The sequence below is a fragment of the Humulus lupulus genome, chromosome 5 (genome assembly GCF_963169125.1).
Source record: "Humulus lupulus chromosome 5, drHumLupu1.1, whole genome shotgun sequence".
Taxonomy (NCBI): domain Eukaryota; kingdom Viridiplantae; phylum Streptophyta; class Magnoliopsida; order Rosales; family Cannabaceae; genus Humulus; species Humulus lupulus.
In genome coordinates, this window is record NC_084797.1 from 136469609 (window position 1) to 136490168 (window position 20560).

Genomic DNA, 20560 nt, shown 5'->3' on the forward strand with positions numbered 1-20560 from the left:
TAGGGAACAATTATTGAATCTATAATAAGATATAGATTTTGTATCTGTTAAACTATGTTCCCAGCCATATATATTAAACTATGTCCCCAGCCATATATAGCATTGAGTCCCTAAAATAATTGTTCTCAGTCTGATCATTCTGACAAACCTTAATGAATGAATTAAACGATCATATGACAAATATAGGAGTTCATAGTAACCTCGGGATTAAGATCATCGTGTATATGATCATCGTTTGATGTGTTTGATTAATACTAAGAAACGATGTTTACACAAGTATTAACAAATCACATCTGGTACAATTCTATATATCACTATATATAAAGTACATTTACTAAAGTGTCCTACTACACTGGTGACTCTGATCTAGGTCACTTGTATTCATAATACTAGTGAACCGTACTAGCAGTAATTAATCTAAAGATTACATAACTTTATTTTATTAGCGAACTGTTTTAAGTTAATTATCTCAATTTTCTGATATTTTCTTAATATTATCAACATAACATCAGACATAGTCTATAAATATGTATATAATAATTCAATTCAATTATTTATTTCATTTAAAACATTTGTCAACTACAATTGCTTTAAGGGCATTATTCCCAACACAGACTTCCAAGTCTATTTGCAATCAATGACTCGGCCTATTAATCAATAATAACAATATTCCATGCCAACCAACAGTCCAAAACCGATCAAATAAGCATTCACATGCATCGACAATGCTAATAAGCATTCCAATAATTTCACTGATATACAGTCATGCTAATAAGCATGGCGATTCATATTCATGTTCAATCATGGTGCTAATAAGCACGTTCTTAACATTCACATGCGTCATTAGTGCTGATAACCACATTCCTATCATTCATATGCATAACATATTGTTATTAAGAATTTCTAAAATTCAAGAGCAATAATGATGCTAATAAGCATTTCTATAGAATTTACAAGCAACAATTGTGCTAATAAGCACATCTTTAACATGCATACAACAGTCAAGGGCTAGGCCCTATCAAACAAGCTCATACTTCCTAATTAAACAGGCAAGTAAGGCATATATATTCCATTTAAGCAATTTCACACATAACTATATTAATAGTCACCAAACCCTGAGCTGAGTTTGTCTTTAGTGGCGAGTGTACATGCCCAGTCCATCATCAGGAAACCTTAAACCTTAGCAGCTTTAATACCAAGTTGTAACACCCTACTAATAAGGGACCGTTACGGCGTGTGTTTAAATTAGTGATAGACTCGCTAACCGAGTCATTTGGACTAAAACATGTGATTATGTAACTAATGGTTCAGGTATTAAAAAATTTGGTCAAAGGACTCAACATTTCCATTAAAACTTTACTCTTTATATGGGATCCCAAAATACAAGTTTAAAAATTGTTTATAACTTAGGGATTACAATATAAGTCAATCTAAGCGACAAAATAAGGTCCAACCCTAGTTCTCCTACGATATCCCAGCCGTGGCGGTAGAGCAGACTACATATGTAGACATCACCTCTAATGCTCTCCAACTCATGGTTGGCCAAGCTTCCCCTTACCCTTACCTGCACCACATGGCACCCATGAGCCAAGGCTAAATAAGAAAACATATTTAACAGACTTAGATAATCTACTGAATATAACAGCACGCTTAACAGTAATAACTGAAACCATGCAGACACATTGTACAATTAAGCGACCACGGGGTCACACAAGTATGTATCCAAATCTATTTATTCAAGTGGCGTCCGAGCTAGTCAAGTGCATAATACAATCCCAGAGTAGCCTAGCCATAACGGCCTGGGTTCTGTACGCATAGTGTCGACCACAGCTTATAAGCCGAGCTTCCAATCCAAAATAATCATATATATATAGTGCAATCATCACATAAATAAATGCAACTCATTCCAATAGGCTAAATAGATATTCACAAGTATAATGATAATTATGCTTATTCACAAGGGTCCGAGACCTAACCATGCTCACATGTAACAACCAAGCCATGCCCTTGAATCATATTTACATTTTATAGCTGGCCAAGCCTTAATCCTATTTACATTTAACAACTGGGCCAAGCCCTAATCACGTATCTCACGCATTGGGTGCAGTTTTCTTACCTCGAACCTCGAGCGACTAATGAAACGACCCTGAGTGCTATCCTGACTCGAGCCTGATGGAAACCCTAATCACAACACAAGTATATGTTCATCAGGAATTAACCCCAGAACCCAAGTTCCAAATTGAACTCTACTCTCAAAACCATTGTTCCCAATTAATGGGGCGCTAAAAATGTCCCCCGAGCCCCCAAGTGGGCTCCCAAATCGGAACCCCGAGCCCTCGAGCCTAGCCCATAAAATCCAACAAATCAGCATTTCGGGGCCCCTAGCGCGGTCCCGCCTCTAGAAAGTTTGGGGTTTCCAGGCCATTGGCGCAGTTGCGCCAACCCGTGGCATGGTCGCGCCCCTTAACTCAAGACCCAAATTGAATCTCAATTTCCCCCTTTCTGGGACCAATCGCGCTAGGTCGCCAGAAACCAAAAATTTCCCAATAACACAAGTGTTCTTCCATAATTCTCCACACCTACGATTCTTACAAATTTCGACCAAAATAGATGTTTTCAGCAGAATTTCAACCACGAAAATGCAACACTAGGCCTAGGCAAAAAACCCAATACTTAACTCATCCCAAAACACAACTTACAACTCAAACTAGGAATCAAAATCATAAAAACTCATAAACACCATTTGAATGCGAAAATAGGGGATCTGACCTCTGAATTTCAAATTCCCCGAGGTTGATGATGACTCTAGCAATCTCTAAACCCAATCTAGAGTGCTACTCCACAAGAAGTTCCTTCAATCTTCACAAAAAATCCCAAAACTTGGCCTAGCTTGGAGTACTATGTGTGCTTCTTCCAAAATACTCCAAACACTTAGTAGCAAAGGCTTGAACATGTGAGCTTAAGTGCCCAGCTGCTCACCTAATGCTACCCCATGTGGTCAAATGACCACAATGCCCCTTGCCCCATTTAACCTCAAAGGTTACCCCCAAGGGCAAAATTGTCATTTGGCATAATTCCCGCTAATCTAAAGTAAGTCTATCAAAACAATTATTCATCAATTACTTCCCTCTACTCACTAATTCCCAGTAATTTACCAAATTACCAAAATACCCCTAAGCTCACCCCAAGCCGAGTATTTTACCCCGTTGTGACTTTTCCGCTAACATGCTCCCTAGGATCGCCTTGTGCCGGGTATGTCAAATATATCCACATAATAATGTGGTCACAATTATAAACCACACATATTTATAATTATACCATCATCGGGTCAAAATTACAAAAATGCCCTACTAATAAGAAACGGGTCCACATACATATTTAATACACTTAAACTTGCAAGCATAATCATATCATAATACAATTCACATAGTTCACATAAAAGCATGCTCATGACACATAAGCACCTAATTAACTCAATTATTGCTTCCCGACCCCCTAATCCACGCACTAAGCCATATTAGGGAAGTTGGGGCATTACACCAATACTAATGTGTCCCACCATAATTGTACATTCCAATCTTAGTTGACCCCACATTTTTTTTCTATATTAAAATAATTGAATTGTAAATTTAAATATCAATATTTAAATAATTTTATAATTTAAAATTAATATAATATATTTTCCAATCCAATACTATACCGAACATAGTTAAGTATGACATTATCTCAATCGCAATCTGATACAATAATCATATCCAATCCTATCCACTAAACAGGCTCTTACATCATTTGGGGCTATTGAGGTAAAATATCGATTGTTGATCTCTTTTAGGCAAAAGATTGCCTATAGGCCTACAGGGGCCATTGCCTATGGTAGCAAACAAGTGTTATAACATCTTACCAATTAGATGAAGGTGTTTAACGTGGCATGTCACCCTATAGTGATTTGACTAGGACAAGGGGTTGCACGCAACACTATTTATAAAGCAGTTTGGGTCAGTCATTGGCATAGGGTGGTCAGGCCACAAGTTTAAAGGGCTCATTTTTAAACAAAAAGATCCCCAAATTTTTAATGATATTATTTCTATGTAATATTTTATAAAAATATCACATTTTGTATTGGGCCCTCATCACTCTGTTCAGAGTCTTGATCACTCCACGTGGCTGTCATGACTTTCTTTTTCTTTAAGGTATTTGCACACTCAGATTGAATGTGTCCAGATCCTTCACATTCCCTGCACTGAATACCCTTTTTATTAGTCTCAAATGGTTTAGAAAAATTACCTTTTGTGTTATTGGATATGGCATTTTTGTTTCCCACTTTCTTTATGTATTTTTGAATTTTTTTTGTCAATAGAGCCATCTCATCATCCGAACTTTCCTTCTTTTCTTTAGAAGATTTCAATGCAATAGATTTCTCCTTGATTTCTTATGTCTTACCTTTTTGTCTAATTTGTTGGTTTAGTTCAAAATTTCGGAGTGAACCCATCAATTCTTCTACTTTTATTGTGTCCAGATCTTTTACTTCTTCAATTACAATTAGCTTCGACTGAAACCTATTAGGGAGAACTCTAACAATTTTTCGAACCAAAACATTCTCTTCATGTTTTTCACCAAGAGAAAAATATTCGTTAGCAATATCTGAAAATTTCTCATAAAATTCAGTGAGGGTTTCATTATCATTCATTTTCAAATTTTCAAATTTTGTTGTGAGCATAACAAGCCTAGAACGCTTGTCATCAGCAGTTCCTTCAAATTGAGTTTGAAGGTTTTGCCAGGCATCTTTGGTCGAAACACATGAAGAAATCAATTTAATGTAACCTTCACCAACACCATTAAAAATAGCATGTAATGCTTTATTATTGTAACTGGACAGTTTATCTTCAGCATCAGTCCAATTAAGTTCAGATTTTACCTTAGTTACATCATCGCTTTCTGCTGGAGGAGTCCAACCACTTAAAACAGCTCTCCAAGCCTTTTCATCTTGAGATTTGATGAAGGCTCTCATTCTAACTTTCCAATATGGATAGTTCGAATCATTGAGTAAAGGGGGCGAGTTATGGAGCCTCCTTTTGTGAAAAAAGACATTGCAAGAACAAGAACAACAAACGAAATAAACCAAGATCATACTCAGAAATGAGTGACCTGCTCTAATACCAATTGAAATTCTATTTTTAGTAATTACCAAATTAATTAAACCATGTGAATTAATTAAAATGCGGAATGGTAATTAACTGTTTAAACTGATTGCAGTTCTATCGGGACAGAATCCGAACTTGTCACGACAGAAACTGAACACAATAAAAAGACAGTGCAAAATAATAAAGAACACAACGAATTTTTACAAGGTTCAAAAACCCTTTCGGATAACCTACTCCTTGGGGCCACGCCCAGAGAATAAAACCAATTAATAAAGAATCATAAGTACAAAATATTGACTTAAACAAAACAAGACTCCCTCTTGAGATTTGTCGCAACTTTGTTGTACTTCTCTTCACTAATCTGATTTTGATTGTAATGCTCAACCACTTGAACTCCCTTCAATGGCCAGTGAGTGCTTGCATCCTCCCGACGCAAGACTTGTAAAAATCCTCTCCCAAAGATTATAAAGTTGTGTTCAAATTACAAAGTGTATTCACTCATGAACATGGTATAAACTCACCACAAATACTAAACACTCATTTTTTCACAGGATCACGTGAATACTATGATCTTGAATACAAAGAAGGAACTCTCACAAATATTACAATACACTAAAAAATTATGCATCTAAGAGTTCACTTTTTCTCACTGCCTTTAGAGCTCTATTTATAGAGTCCTTTTTGGTGCTCATAAAGGTTGAGAAAGAATCTCCTAATAAAGCCAAGAATAATTGAAGATATTCTTGATTGATGAAGAATTGCCTTTTTTAGAAGATTCTGATCCGACAGATACGATTTTGGTGGGGACAGATCAGACCTGTGTCGGATCGAAAACATGCTCAAGATAGAACTCATAATTAATGATATTGAAGATACAGTTTCCTGAATTTAAAATCTTGAGTTGCACGAAAATATAATGTCAAATATTCCAGCAATGATTTTGAGTAAGTACTGAATATTTGCAAGATATTACTTCCCTTTATAATCACATAAAGTTAAATAAGGAATGTAAATATTTCACAAATCACAAGAAAGGGAAAGTTAATTCCGAAAAACACAATAAAGGGAAACAAAAAATTGATTTTTTAATAAAACGATATTTCTATAAAATATGCCAATTTTAGGATTTACAATCTCCCCCTTTGGCCATTTTATAGAGAAAGCATATCTATTTTTAAAAGATCCCTGCAAAACACAAGTAAGTGCTTAAAATCACAAGAGTTACAAAATGACTCTCCCTGCCAAAAATAACCAAAGCACAAGATAAAACAGTTAACAAAAACCAATGAGAAACAGCTGGTCAAACAACATAATCGAAGTACCAAAAATAGAGGTACTCTCTCTCTCCCCCTCATTGTCTAAGAAAATGCCAAAGAACAAAGGAAATGAAACCAAAAGACAGACACATCTAGTGTTCTTTTACATTTACCAAAAGCAAATCAAAAGAAAGAAAAAGGAACAGTAATCATCATGGAGCAGGAGAGGTGGATGCATTGATAATGGCCAATGAAGCAAGAATTTGGTGCTGAGTATCCTCCATGAGAGTGAACCAGTCAGAGAGACTTGTAATTCCTATCTGGACAGAAGCGAGATTAGTCGGGACAGCAGGAGTGTCAGACACCACATTGCCAGAACCACAACCAGCCAGATTAATGCCTTTGACCTTTCGAGCTGTGGACGGAGCATGGTCATCTTTGACAGTGTAGGTAGGACCAACCAAAGGAGAAGTCAAGGTCTCATGGGACTTCTTCAAAGGATGCTGAGAGTCCAAAAGTTTGTAAATGAATTGCGAAAACATCAAGTGTTGACCCTTGCGTTTGGCACCACTCAAGGACATGATTTGATCAAAAATAACAGCATCAAGATCAATGGTGACTCCAGTCCCAATTTTGAACAATAGAAAAGCCATGTCTTGAGTGATGGTAAAGGAATGAGTGGTAGGCATCCAATTAAACATTACGAATTTGAAAAGAGCACCATAATAGTGAGAGAGATCCGAGACTCATAGAGAGGTGCTTGGTTCCCACACCATAGCTTGACCAACCAACTCGGACAAGACTTGATCCTTTGCAAAATCAATAGAATCATCAATCTCAACAGGAACGAGATTGAGGGCTTTAGCAATTTCAGTAGACCAAACTTATACCAATGTCCCCTAACATGCACTTTATGAAACATATAAGAAGACTGGTCTAACAACTCATCATTCAAATTTGCATAAAATTCTTTAACAACCCGAGGCACAAACCCATCAAACCTAGACAAAGATCGCAACCAACCCTTTTCTTCTAAAGTAAGTAAGACCCCAAAAACATGATGAGGACCAAAAAGGAAATTACACTCACTAATAAAGTGACAATGCTCATAAAATTGCATGTTTTTCTCATTATCATTAAAACAGAAAGTAAAAGAATGAGCTTTGAGAGATCCTGAGGTACGGACAAGAGCACCTTTTTGTTTAGGGAGTTTGGAAGACAATTCTGGAAATGCCAATGATGTGGTGCCTTTTGGGTCAGATGCAACAGGAGAGGATTCTAATGGGTCTTCTTCAGATTAGTCTCCTCCGCCAAATCATCAAGAGGAACATCAGGATTTGGCTCAGTCAAGGAAGGGTCCTACTCAGGCTGAGAGTCTTCTGTTTTAGGAGAAACATCCTCCGATGAGGTGCAAGGAGGTGGGTTAATTTTTTCCTTCAATTTAAATCGGGATAAAGGAGATGAATCAGAGATGGATATAGTACCTGTTGTTAGAGCCACTTTGGCCTTCTTGCCTTTCTTTGTTCCAACAGCTTTGGTCTTGCCTTTGCCCTTTGCCTTTGGGGTCAAAACATCAGGAGATAACGATGATTCAGAGTCATGATCAGATGGATCAGACACAACTTCAGTGGAGATTGATTGGGAATGACTTGTAGTCAAGGCAGGTTTGGCTTTTATTTGACCTTTGGAAAAGGTGAGTGGAACTGTCGAGGCTTGGTTTGGCTGAGCATCGAGGTTGGGAAAAGTAACTTCTTTACTTGAAGCTCCAAGTACAGTAGATCCTATAGCACCCGGAAGAGCAAGAACCTTATTTCTTGCTGTGGTTTTAGGTCGACGACCTGTAGGAGGCGAGACAGCAGGGATTGATGCTGGGACGGGAGGAGTGGCAGTGGGAACTGACTCAGGAACTGTCTCCTGCTGGGACTTCACAAATTTGGAAGATGAACCACGGCCTCGAGTCTTCATGGCTGCTAAGAATGAAACAAGTGAAACACACAAAGAAAAAACCCTAAACACTTTGGTTATAAGTGAGAGAGACAAACAAGAAAACACTAGTATGAAACAACCAAAGTGAATCTGAATATATAGAGTATTTGGTGCACAAATGAGGCAAGTTCAAAAATGGGTAACCGGATTTTATGTGATAAATGCTAAAATATCTCCCTTTTTAAAACAAATTCTTTCACACCTCAAAATTGGAAACATTTTGAATATTTTAGAATATATTGAGATAAAACAAATAAATTGCATCAAATAATTTTTCAAACCTTTTTTTTATACAAGTACACGGTCCAAAACATATTTTATTTTTTCCATTATAATTTTTTTTTTAAATTGCCGAAAATAGAATGTAAATTGCCATACCATATGTGTCCATGTAAATGTCAAGTCCTGTTCAAAAGAAACAAGATAACCATATTTTTCACAAATTAGAGAAATGAGTTATAATTCAAATACAAAGTGACCATAATTCAAAAAATATACCAATCACAGAACATATTTTAATCAATTCATTATATGTATGAGTCTTACAACCATCTTACACAGTCTAGTCAACAGGCATGTGTGTGTGCATGTGTAATCAATTTAGAGTTTCTTTTTTTTTTTTTTTGCCTTTTAAAGCTAGGGTCATTGCCCATATTTGGCAATTGTAGACTTTTTCAAATTGTAGCCATAATGGAGGCTACAACTCTTATACTGATGGTAGCCCTTTACACTGGTAGAGTATCCTCCAATATAATTGTTAATTACCTAGTACCAACTTACTCAGTGTCGGCTTTCACACATCAATATAGGTAACTCTTTTCCAAAATGGAGTCTGAAAAAGAAACTGGATTAAGGAATGTTCATACAAACATAATGATTTGATCAAATATAAATTGGATGGTCTATAATTTTTCCAATATGGTCTTTTATTCCAAACACGATCATTTTCTAAAATAAAAAAAATATGCTATTTACATTTCTTCCAAACAGGACAAGAGATGTACACAAACACATATGCAAGGCAAGATAATCAATTTATTGGCAATTTCAAATAAAACAAACCCCCAAGGATTTCCTGACGGAATCGAATCTGACCGTGTCTAAAGCTTTAGTAAAAATATCTACAATTTGTTTGTTAGTCTCAACATATTCTAAAATCAATGTTTTGTTTTCAACAAGTTCCCTAATAAAATGATGACGAATGTCAATATGTTTGGTGCGAGAATGCTGAACAGGATTTTTGGAGATATTAATAGCACTTGTATTATCATAAAAAATGGTTAAAGTTTTGATATCAAACCCATAGTCTGCCAACATTTGTTTCATCCACAAAAGTTGAGTACAACAGCTTCCAGCAACAATGTACTCAGCTTCAACTGTTGACAAGGAGATGGAGTTTTATTTTTTACTATGCCAGGAGACTGAATTGTTTCCTAAGTAAAAATAACCACCACTTGTACTTTTGCGATCATCAGTGTTTCCTACCCAATCTGCATCACTATAACACACAAGGTTAGAATTTGTTTCTTTGGAGTACCAAATGCCTAAATCAAGAGTATTATTGATGTAATGAATAATTCATTTTACAGCAGTCACATGAGACTCCATGGGGTTCCCTTGGAAACAAGCGCACACTCCAACAATGTAACTGATGTCAGGGCGACTGGCAGTTAAGTATAGGAGACTCCTAATCATACTCCTGTAAAGAGTTGGATCAACTTTCTTCCCATTCTCATCTTTAGATAATTTGACCGTAGTACCCATTGGAGTTTTAGCAGGTTTAGATGCATCGAGTCCAAATCTTTTTACAAGACTTCTTCCATACTTGCTTTGTGAAATGAAAATTCCCTCATTCGACTGCTTCACTTGAAGTCCTAAGAAAAAATTGAGTTCTCCTACCATGCTCATGTCAAACTCTTCCTGCTTTTGTTTCAGAAATTCTTGCACTAGAGAATCATTAGTAGAACCAAACACTATATCATAAACATAGATTTGTGCTATCATCAACATTTTTTATAAAAAGTGTTTTGTCTACTCCCCCTCTCTTGTACCCCTTTGAGACCAAAAAATGAGTTAGTCTCTCATACCAAGCCTGTGGGGCTTGTTTCAGCCCATAGAAAGCTTTTTGCAATTTAAAAACATGATTAGGATTGTAAGGATCCTCAAACCCTTTGGGTTGTTCCACATAAGCTTCTTCATTCAAAAATTCATTTTAAAAGGCAGATTTTACATCCATTTGGAACAATTTAAAACCAAGAACACATGAAATAGCTAGTAATATTCTTATGGATTCAAGTCTTGCAACAGGGGAAAATATCTCATCAAAATCAATTTCTTCAACTTAAGTGTACCCCTATGCAACTAGTCTAGCTTTATTTCTTATTATGGTCCCAAATTCATCAGTTTTATTTTTAAATATCCACTTTGTACCTATAATATTTGTATGACTCGGTCTAGGGACAAGGATCCATACCTCATTCCTTGTAAATTGATCTAGCTCTTCTTGCATAGCATTGGTCCATGATTCATCATTCAAGGCTTCCTTCACATTTTTTGGTTCCAAAGTAGAACTAAAACAAACAAATTGAACCAAATTTACATACCTCTTTCGAGTGACCATACTCTCTTCAAGATTTCCCAAAGTAAGATCAGAATGGTGATTCTTTTTTACTCTGGTTGATGGTTCTTTTCGAATGGAGTCAAAGGAAATAACTGGATTTTCCTTCTCTATTTTTCTAGTTGTTGTTTCGACAGAATTAGTGTTTGATACATTAGCCATGGCTATTGTCACCTCCGAAGGTTGTGCTGTCAGATCTGCCATTTCTTTATGATGTTGAACATCAATGAGCTTGTTAATTTCCTCCTCATGGGAGTACTCAGAAAAATATTTTAAATCATCTACAACCACATTAGCTGATTCCATAATAGTTTGGATTCTCATGTTATAAACACGATAAGCCGTACTATTGGTGGAATATCCAAGAAAAACTCCCACATCGCTTTTGGCATCAAATTTGCCCAGATTCTCACGATCTCTAAGAATATAACACAAACACCCAAATACATGAAAATAATTGACATTGGGTTTTCTACCTTTCCATATTTTATAAGGATTTTTATTTGTACCTGGACGTAGAAAAACACGATTAATTGTGTAACAAGCTGTATTAATTGCTTTAGCCCACAATTTCTTTGTGAGTTTTTTGCTGTTTAGCATAACTCTGGCCATTTCCTGCAAAGTACGATTTTCCGTTCCACTACCTCATTTTGTTTAGGGGTTTTGGGAGCAGAAAATTCATGAAAAATTCCAAAAGATTTACAATATTCATCATAAACAGAATTTTCAAACTCCTTCCCATGATCACTTTGTATTCTTAGAATCTTTCCAATGTTACAATTTTTTTCAACTCTAAGTCTTGTACATAGTGTTTGAAAAGCTTAAAATGTATCTGATTTTTCTCTCAAGAAATCTACCCAAGTAAATCTAGAAAAATCATCCACACATACAAAAATGTATCTCTTACCATTATTACTTTCAACTTGTATAGGACCCATGAGATCCATATGCAATAATTCTAACACATTTGAAGTATTAATATCAGATAATGCTTTATGGGAAATTTTCAACTATTTTCCCAATTGACATGATTCACACTTACCAAGCGATTCTTTACCCAGCTTGGGTATACCACGGATGAGACCTGCATTAGCAATCTTTTTCAAGTTTTTGAAATTTATATGTCCAAGTTTTTCATGCCACAAGTCAGTATTATTAAAACATGATGAAGACGCATGACATGTGAATTTTTCTGTGAGTGTGTAACAATTATCCAAAGAACGAGAACCTTTGAGAACAATGTCACCACTTTGATTTATAACTGTTATCCCCAAAATTTGAAATGATGATGTGGCAATGGAAATGACAAGTGGCAAGGAATGGTTGGGTGACGTGGCTTAGGAGTAGCCCAGTAGGCGATTGAAGAATTTTGACTGGCTTGAGAAGTGTCATGACCGACCAGGCATGACCTTGTCCGACCAGTCACGAGCTTGTCCGACCAAGCATGAACTTGGCCGATCGGTCATGACCATGTCCGACCAGCTAAGTGCATGTCTGCCCAGCTAAGTGCATGTTTGCCCAGCTAAGTGCATGTCTGCCCAGTTAAGTGCATGTCTGCCCAGTCAAGTCCATGACTGCCCAATCAAGTGCATGACTGCCCAGTAAAGGTGTGGTCGATCAGACCGAAGGTGATATGGATCAACTAGATAGAGGAGGACTATGTCAAGATTCCCAGAAACGGCTTCAACAAGAATCGGTCTTGGCACACGCGGGAATCTCTCATTTATCCCACAAATTTAGTGTACTGTTACATTTTGAATATTGTTGTAATTTAAATATAATGAGAATAATAAAATATCCCGATTATGGGGATATCATCTGTACGATCCTAAGCCTATAAATACAAGGCTTATGGCATCATAAAGAGGACTTTGGGGGGGGGGGGGGAACTTTTTATTCGAATTCTAATTTTCTAGAGAGAGAGAGTACTTGTATTTGAGAGAATTCTTGTATTCTTGTAATCTGCACTGAAGAAACTCAGTTGACTCAGGTTCATCTGATCTTGAGTGCAGATCTATAATCACAACTCTAAGTGGATTAGGCTATTACCAACATATTGGGGCTGAACCACTATAAAATCGTCTATGTCGTTTATTTCTCTTGTTGAAGGTTTTTGTCGTTTTTGACATCTACACGTTGTTGGCCAAAAACGCGGCCAACAATAACATTACACTCATCATGCGAAAAATTAACAAGAAAATCTTGGTCAAAGATTGAACTTATGCTAATTAAGTTGGCTTTCAGCCCATCAATAAGAAGCACATTTTTCAGTTTCGGTAACCCTTCAATGTTTAGAGTACCTTTACCTAAAATATTTCTTGTCATTCCATCCCCAAATGTTACTTCTCCACACTTCAAGGATTTGAAGTTGGTAAGTATGTTGGCATTACCTGTCATATGTCTTGAACAACCGCTATCAAAGTACAATGAACTAGATGCATGCATTTTATGACAGGTAAAGGAAGCCAAGCAAACAGAGTTAACTTTCTTGACCCATATTGTTTTTTATTTTGAATATCTTTTGGTTAAGAATTGATTCATACTACCAAAGTGTTTAACATAATTCATTTTAAACAAATTAACAGAGAAAAGCACTTAGGTCTTATGTTTCATTTCATCCCACAAAAATTTCAAAATGGTACAAATTGTCCAATGTTTCTTTTTGGAGAAATTTTCTTTAGTTGCAGATCTGTTGGAACAGATGACAACTTCGTGGTCTCGGCAGAGTTACTTGTTCTTGAAAAATGGTTAGTTGGCACAACAATTGGATAATTCATAGATTTAAAAAAAATACGTTTTTCTTGAGGATTCAGATCCATTAGATCCTAATCCACTGTAATGACCAGTCTTTTTTCCTGCAAAGAGAATATCATCCAATAATCCAGATCTAGGATTAAGCATTTTGACACCTTTTTGCAAAAGATCAATTTCTTTACTCAAAGAATTAATTTCATCATTTTTGGAAGCAATAATCATCTCAAGTTCTTCAATTTTTTCAACAAATTTTTTATTATTGCTAGCCATTAGACGATTCTCAAAGCAAACTTTCTGTAATGCCCCAAATTCTCCGTTGTGTTTAACGGCGTGAACAGTAGGCCGGGAGGGCCATACTTGCTCAATTATGTTATTAATTGATAAGATGCATGTATATGTTGATTATATTATGATATGGTGTGAAATGCATGCATGTGTGTCCATATTTCTTATTACAGGGGTGTGATGGTAATTTGGCCCGTTGAGGGTAAATTGATTATTTGTACGCATGTTGGTGATATATCTTGAGACCACATTATGATGTGGGTTTGTTCGAGCCATTTGACATGAGACGATCAAGGAATGTAAATTATCGGTTTGGTCATAACAGGCTTAAGCTCGGGGCTCGGGGTGAGTCTCGGGGTGTTTTAATGATTAGAGTGTTACCGGGCATTAAAGGTTAACGGGATGTGAATTATTGGTGTTTGAGGATATTGAGATTAGCGGGAATTGGAAAGCGTATATTATGATTAACGGGATTAGTGGAAAATGCCAAAATTACCCTTGAAGTGGTTTTAGAAGCTTTAAAAGACCTAGGGGTATTTTAGTCTTTTGGCTTGGATATATATGGTTTTAGATGGCTGTAAAAACAGAACCAAAAACAGAGACAATTCTTCTTCTCCTTCCCGTACCTTCTCCTTCCTTCATTTTCCTTGTGAGGTTTTATGATCTTGTTGGGGATTTGAGCTTTGGAGCTAGGCCTTGGTACTTTGGGAGAGTGTTCCACTGTGGAAGAGCACCATAACCTGAACTTGAGGTAAGCTTTTAGCCACTAGTTTCCATGTATGCTCTGTTTTCGTTTTAAGATTTCAGCTCTAGATTTTGGTGTGGAAAGTTGGAATCAAGTTGAGTTTTTGTGGTGTTTTACTTGGGTTATGATGAGGGAGAGTTATGGGTGATTTTTGCAGGTTTAAATGGGTGTTTGAAAGAGGTTTGGGTGGTGTTTAAACTGGGTTTGAAGGGTTGGTTCCAAGAGAAATCGTAGGGGAAGAAAAACAGGGGTTTTGGCAGAATTGGGGGTTGCGCCGCGGCATGGCCAGGGATAGCCGCGGCCCTTGAGGAAAGCTGAGTTTGGGCGCCTCTGTTTGAGGGGCGGGCCGCGGCATGGCCAAGGAGGGCCGCGGCCCTTAAGGCATTTTTTGCCAAAATAGTGTATTTAGCATGGGGATTCAAGCCTAAGGCCTCGGGGTTGAACCTACTACCCGGTTGAGTAGTGTTTGATGTCCCGGAGGTTAGGTTTTTGGTTTGGGAACCTTTTATTATTCATTTTAATGATGGAATCCCATAATTGGTTATGACCAGGTATCCGCTAAAGGACCAAAAGGTTGATCGTTCTCAGGGTTGTTCTCTTATTCATTCTTGCTCGAACCGGAGGTAAGAAAACTGCACCCCTAGTGTGACATGCATGGATATTCGTGAGGCATGTTGGTTGTGTAATATGGACATGGATTGAATATAGAATGCTTATCATAAGTTGCTCACTTGTGCATGGTACTGACTCATTAGTCAGGTTTGTCAAAGGTGCTAGTATCAACTGTGAAGTTGTGACTCATTAGTCAGGTTCGGCAGTGGTACTGGACACTGGTCACGCTGCACTGACTCATCGGTCAGAATTGGCAAAGGTGTTAGCATCAGCTGTGAAGCTGTGACTTATTAGTCAGGTTCGGCAGTGATACTGGACACTGGTCACATAGCGCTGACTCATTAGTCAAGAAGGCCTTAGCGTGGATCACGCAAGCCAACAGAGATTAGATCTAATCGACTATTAGCATTGAATGACTCAAAGAACATTAATGCCAGACCGACCCCGAGGGTCGATGAATGAAATAAGCGCTTGGAGGCTAGTGGCTTACCTAGCAGCCACTCTGCCCCGCCAGAATCATGTGATGTTCGCTCGCTTGTTGGAAAGCTTTATGTTCAGTGTGATTATAATGATAATCATTTGATAATGTTTATGAAAAGTGTTATGTTTTCTTGCTGGGCTTTGGCTCATGGGTGCTAGGTGGTGCAGGTAAAGGGAATGAAAAGCTCACCTAGCCTTGAGTGGAGAGCTGATGTGGTGATGTGTACATATGCGGCCGCTTGACCACCACGGCCAAGGAGTTCTCAGAGGAACTAGGGGGTTTGCCCTATTTTTGCCGCTTAGGTCGGCGGAATTGTAAATTTAAAACAGTAATGACCATTTTTTACTGAGAACCACTTGTAACTGTTTTGTTTAGCTCTGCAGAGTAGTTTATAATAAAAATCTCCATTTCCTTTTTATTGGTTTTGTACCTTAACCTGTTAATTACACATAGAGCATGTTTTTGACCAAAGGACTCAGGTAATGAGTCAAATTTCTAGTCCACCGTTCACCGTAACTGTTCTGGGGTAGCCAGGGCGTTACACTTTCAGCCATTGATCATACATTATTTTGTAAGACTCTTTTAATGACTCCTCATCTAAGTCAGAATCATCAGAATCAATGTCAGAATTCTCATTATTCTGAACAGAATTATTAAGGCATAACACTTCCTTGTAATCAAGTGAAGAGAAAACCATACCTTTGTGAACAGAGGTTAAGGCAGCACTATTTTCCTCCTCATCACTCTGTTCACAGTCTTGATCACTCCACGTGGCTGTCATGACTTTCTTTTTCTTTAAGGTATTTTCATACTCAGATTGAATGTGTCCAAATCCTTCACATTTCCAGCACTGAATAACCTTTTTATTAGTCTCAAACGGTTTAGAAAAATTACCTTTTGAGTTTTTGGATATGGAATTTTTGTTTCCCGATTTCTTTATGTATTTTTAAATAAAATTTGTCAATAGAGCCATCTCATCATCCTCATCATCTGAACTTTCATTCTTTTCTTTAGAAGATTTCAAGGCAATAGATTTCTCCTTGATTTCTTCTGTCTTACCTTTTTTGTCTAATTTTTGGTTTAGTTCAAAAGTTCAGAGTGAACCCATCAATTCTTCTACTTTTATTTTGTCTAGATCTTTTGCTTCTTCAATTGCAGTTAGCTTCGTCTAAAACCTGTCAGGGAGAACTCTAACAATTTTTCGAACCAAAACATTCACTTCAAGTTTTTCACCAAGAGAAAAATATTCGTTAGCAATATCTGACAATTTCTCATAAATTTCAGTGAGGGTTTCATTTTCATTCATATTCAAATTTTCAAATTTTGTTGTGAGCATAACAAGCCTAGAACGCTTGTCATCTATAGTTCATTAAAATTAATTTTGAAGGATTTGCCAAGCATCTTTGGCCGAACCAAATGAAGAAATCAATTTAATGTAACCTTCACCAACACCATTAAAAATAGCATGTAATGCTTTATTATTGTAACTGGACAGTTTATCTTCAGCATCAGTCCAATCAAGTTCAGATTTTACCTTAGTTACATCATCGCTTTCTGCTGGAGGAGTCCAACCACTTAAAACAGCTCTCCAAGCCTTTTCATCTTGAGATTTGATGAAGGCTCTCATTCTAACTTTCCAATATGGATAGTTCGAATCATTGAGTAAAGGGGTGCGAGTTATGGAGCCTCCTTCTGTAAAAAAAGACATTGCAAGAACAAGAACAACAAACGGAATAAACCAAGATCACACTCAGAAATGAGTGACCTACTCTGATACCAATTGAAATTCCATTTTTAGTAATTACCAAAATAATTAAACCATGTGAATTAATTAAAGTGTGGAATGGTAATTAACTGTTTAAACAGATTGCAGTTCTGTCGGGATAGATTCTGAACTTGTCACGACAGAAACTGAACACAATAAAAAGACAGTCCAAAATAATAAAGAACACAATGAATTTTTACAAGGTTCAGAAACTCTTTCGGATAACCTACTCCTTGGGGCCACGCCCAGAGAATAAAACCAAAATAAAGAATCACAAGTACAAAATATTGACTTAAACAAAACAAGACTCCCTCTTGAGATTTGCCGCAACTTTGTTTTACTTCTCTTCACTAATTTGATTTTGATTGAAATGCTCAACCACTTGAACTCCCTTAAATGGCTAGCAAGTGCTTGCTTCCTCCCGACGCAAGACTTGTAAAAATCATCTCCCGAAGATTTTAAAGTTGTGTTCAAATTACAAAGTGTATTCACTCATGAACGTGGAATAAACTCACCACACTCATTTTTCACAGGATCACGTGAATACTATGATCTTGAATACAAAGAAGGAACTCTCACAAATATTACAATACACTCACAAATTATGCATCTAAGAGTTCACTTTTTCTCACTGCCTTTTGAGCTCTTTTTATAGAGTCCTTTTTCGTGCTCATAAAGACTGAGAAAGAATCTCCTAATAAAGGCAAGAATAATTGAAGATATTCTTGATTGATGAAGAATTACCTTTTTTAGAAGATACTGATCCGACAGATACGAATTTGGTGGGGACAACTCAGACCTGTGTTGGATCGAAAACATGCTCAAGATAGAAATAATAATTAATGATATTAAAGATACAACTTCCTGAATTTAAAATCTTGAGCTGCACGAAAATATAATGTCAAATATTCCAGCAATGATTTTGAGTAAGTACTGAATATTTGCAAGATATTACTTCCCTTTATAATCAAATCAAGTTAAATAAGGAATGTAAATATTCCACAAATCACAAGAAAGGGAAAGTTAATTCCGAAAAACACAATAAAGAGAAACAAAAAATTGATCTTTTAATAAAACGATATTTCTATAAAATATGCCAATTTTAGGATTTACAATATAGAATTTAATTAAGAGTATATTTTAGGGTGAGCTTCATTTTATATATTTTCCAACTATAATTAATTGGGTAGAATTATAGTTGAGTAGAATGATCAAGTTTATTAATATATATATCTGTTTGCATAAATGAAACTTGTGGCTTCATATTTTCTTTCTAATTCTAATTTTTTTAATTTAGCGTTGAAAAACTATTCTTTTTCAAAATTACATTAGTGCTAAGTTTCTTATTTCTGATTTAATAATCTTTCTTTTTACTTGTATTTTACCTCTTTGTGGATACGACATAGCCTAATTACTACTACGAGCACTTAGGAGTTTATTGGGCCATATTAATTTTTGGCACCGTTGCCGAGGAGGTAATTTTACAATTAAAGTTGCATAGTGAATTAATTTTTTAATTATTTTTATTTTAGAAAAAAATGTATATATTTTTAAGTTCTCTTTTAATATTTTTCACACTAATTTTCATTTTTAGTTTCTTTTTATTTATTCATTTTTTGTCATTATTTTATTTATTTTAACTTACTTTTAGGTATAGAATTTTATTTTCTAGATTTAGGCTTTTTCCGAAAAAAAGCATAAAACTTTGAATCATGAAATTTTAAGGCATAAAAAACTCAGTATTGAGAACATTTGTGTAATTTTGGAAATCGGTAAAAACCAAACTTGTTCTGTCTTAGAAAAATAGGTTATTAAATAAGGTATGTGTTAGCGTTACCCTCTAACCTTTGCTAAGATCCTCGGGGAGTTCTAGAAAATCTCTTGGGCCTAAAGTGGTACCTTGGCATCCTTCTCAATTAGCCTGAGAACATATTTGGTGTATACTTATTACAATATTACATACTTGCGCTTATTATAATTACAAAAAAAATAACAAATAATGCCACGAAATAGAGACACACTAAGGAGATTCGTAAGACAACAAGTAGAAACTTTAGAGAACTCTCCTAACTCGCCGTCTTCTTCCATTCGTTCACATTCACCCAATTCACCGAGACTTCTTGAACCACCCAGGATGGCTCATCAAGATGAAGTCCAATCAAGAACGCTACAGGATTATTTACATCCTATGCGTACAACCACACCTTCATGCATAATGTATCCCACAAATATGCCAAATTTTGATTTCAAACTCGGCATGATTAACCTCTTACCAACCTTCCATGGTTTTGAAAATGAGAGTCTGTACGTGCATATACGGGAATTTGAAGAGGTGGTGGCTACATTCAACAACCGAGCTGATGTCACCAACATTGTGAGATTGAAATTTTTTCCTTTATCTCTCAAAGATAAAGAAAAAAGCTGGTTGTATTCCTTAATGCCTTGATCTATGGAAACATGGGATGAAATGACAAAAGCATTCTTCGCCAAATATTTTTCGTCCCATATGTCTAGCACCCTTAAGAGGCAACTGTCTACCTTCATCCAAAAAGACCATGAAACTTTCCATCAAGTCTGGGAAAGGTTTAGAGATTTAACAAATCAATGCCCACATCATGGATACGAAAGCTGGTGTCTGGTCAGCTATTTCTATAAAGGTATCACAACCAGACAAAGACAATTCATAAAATGATGTGCAATGGAGAATTCCTTCAAAAAGATCCCGATGAAGCTTTAAGGTACCTTGATGATCTCGCTGAAAAGTCCTACACATGGAATGGGCCGAGTCCTATGGACAAGCCACAATCAGCCAGAATCTACCAATTGAGGGAAGATGACCACATCAAAAGCCAAATTGAATCATTGAGAAAACAATTCGAAGCTTTCAAAACTCAAGAAGGTAGAAGAATCCACATGGC

At 36.4% G+C, this 20560-nt stretch overlaps 1 non-coding gene across 1 annotated transcript; it reads right to left on the reverse strand.

Annotated features, from left to right (window-relative positions):
* Positions 1 to 20157: 20157 nt before the first annotated feature.
* Positions 20158 to 20264, reverse strand: LOC133781061 (small nucleolar RNA R71). Its single transcript, XR_009869857.1, has one exon. It is a non-coding gene; the product is annotated as a small nucleolar RNA R71 (small nucleolar RNA).
* Positions 20265 to 20560: the final 296 nt, after the last annotated feature.